The sequence below is a fragment of the Sprattus sprattus genome (genome assembly GCF_963457725.1).
Source record: "Sprattus sprattus genome assembly, chromosome: 18".
In the NCBI taxonomy this organism is placed as follows: domain Eukaryota; kingdom Metazoa; phylum Chordata; class Actinopteri; order Clupeiformes; family Clupeidae; genus Sprattus; species Sprattus sprattus.
The window spans coordinates 2,927,501-2,930,000 of record NC_137916.1 but is presented as its reverse complement, the minus strand read 5'-3'; positions in this window follow the sequence as shown (position 1 = coordinate 2,930,000).

Sequence of the window (2,500 nt, the reverse complement as noted above, 5' to 3'; positions counted from 1 at the left end):
CGCAAAACATCTGCAGAAGTTCTGTACTGAAACTAAATTAATTATATCAAGTAAAGTTTTTTTTGCCTGATACAAGTTTTACCTATGTAAGTGAAGCTTGGCACACAACTTCCTGGCTAGACCATATTGTGACAACAGCCGATGCTCATGACTCACTGGAAAGTATAGAGATATGTTATGGACTGGCCACCACTGATCACATACCAGTTGCTATGCTGCTAAATGTTGAGAGTGTACCCCTGCTGGCCAACAATGGTAATGCTGCTCCCTCAAAAAAACTGGACTGGTCAAAATTGACCAAAGAGGATATGCACAGATATTCTTTATTAACTGATAGCTTACTCAGTGATGTTGAATTGCCTAGGGATGCCCTTATGTGCACGGATATGAGCTGCAAGGATAAACATCATACTGAAAAGCTCTGTGCCATGTATGATGATATTGTCAAATGTCTTTATACTTCCAGTGAACCTTTTATTAATTACAAGAGGAAGGTCCCTAACATACGGCCTGGCTGGAATGAGTTTGTGTCTGAGCAACATGCTGCTGCTAGAGAGGCCTTTAGACTCTGGTCAGAGGCAGGCAGACCCAGACAGGGAGTGTTGCTTGAAAACAAAAAACTCACAAATGCTAGTTTTAAATGCACTTCGTTTTATTAAGAAAAATGAAAACACAATGAGAGCAGACTCGCTGGCCAGAAAGATGCAGAATAACAATCTTACTGACTTCTGGAAGGAGATCAAGATCATAAATAATAACAGAACTCCCCTCCCTTCTGATATCGAGGGGATTAGTTGTCCAGAGAAGATTGCTGATCTCTGGCGAGAGCATTACAGTAAACTATTTAATTGTGTTAAAAGTAACACCGTTAGAATTGATAATGAATGTAAAGGTCTCTCAGCAGACATGATAGCTAGATCAGTAGATATCTATGATTCCATCTGTTACGCCCCTCTACACCCCTACTGGCTTTGCAGTGGCAGTGCAACAGTTTTTAGGTGGTGAATGGGCATAATTAGCCTGATTGTCCACACCTGGGGAGGTGTGGATAAAAGCCATGAGGTTCACCTTCAGAGGGGGCCGTGCATTTACACCATGCTTCGGAGGCTGGTGCTCAGCATGTGATTGGTGCTGGTGCTTGGCACTATATATTTTACTCTATGTTTGTGTGTTATAGATAATAAATGCTATTTTTGTAGAACTCTGTGGTCTGTCTCCAATTTATGTTGCGGCTCACGAGCCGGGTCGTAACATAATTGGGGGCTTGTCCGAGATTTTTGAACCTTTTGTTGTGGAGACCAGACTGCAGAGTTTAGCATAGGGTAAGTAAATAGGCACTGTGTTGAGAACTCTCCTAGTTAGGGTGCTTCAGCTGGGTAGCTGTGCTGCCCTTCCATCGGAGCACTTGTTTATTATTTTGCTTTGTTGTTTTGTTTATTGTTTTTCGTGGTTATCCTGGGTGGGGGTACGCTTCGGAGCTAGGCAGTGGGCTATATCTGTGGTCTGCTGTCTACTCACGAGTTCAGCGTTCAAAGTCGCCTCGAGCCCGGTACACCACTGAAGACTAGAGAGGTATAGTTTAGTTTTTTTTCATGGGTAGATTGAGAGTTGCTCAATACATTTAGAACCAGTGACACTTGAGTTTGTTAGTAGCTGTTTGTTTTCCATAGCTGTTTGTATCTGGCTTGTGGTAAGCCTATGTAGTGTATGAGCATGGGGCTCATAAACTACTGTCTTCTGATGGGTTTGGGGTTCATGGCAGGATATACCTTAAGTGTGCAACCCTGTGTGTTAAGTGTTGCGGCTGTGTGTGTGGACTTGTCCATTTCGTGCCGTTAGATTACCTAGATGTGAATGTTCATGAGGTGAGTTGTGTTTTCAGTGACAATTAAGTGTTGTGGAGATGTCTGCCCCATTGTGAATCACAGGTGAATGTTATTAGCCAGGTGAAGGCAATAATGTGTGTGTGTGTGGTAGTGAGCCACACTAGTTGTGATTGTGGGTGTGGTTTTCCAATCTTGATTGGTCATGTGTGTGTGTGTGTGTTTGTGCTGCATTGAGCTCAAAAGATTCTAGTAACATGTTGTGGTATGGGACCACTGTGTGTGTGACCTTTTTGTTGTGGTGACAACAGTGCACTTTTGTTGGGATTGTGTGTTGCTACTGTGGTAGTAGTAACTGTGTGAATAATCCGTTTTGTGACTGTTGTGCTCCACTGTGTGGGTCATATGTTGCTAGTTTTGTGTGTTCAAGTGCAGCTTGTGTTTGAACCTCTTGTGCATGGTCATGTGTAAAGATATGTATGGTTGTTGGGCTAAGTCCACTTAGAACTAATTGGTGAGAGGATCTGGTTCTGTGGCTGTGGTTGTGTGCCTCGTTGTAGAGTGTTTTTGTCTGTGCGTGGAAATATGTACATTTTTAAAAGTCTATATGACTAGTGGCTCAGGGTGCGTGTTGCAGGAGATGCAATTAAGGGCATCTGTGGCAGGAGCTGTGCTTC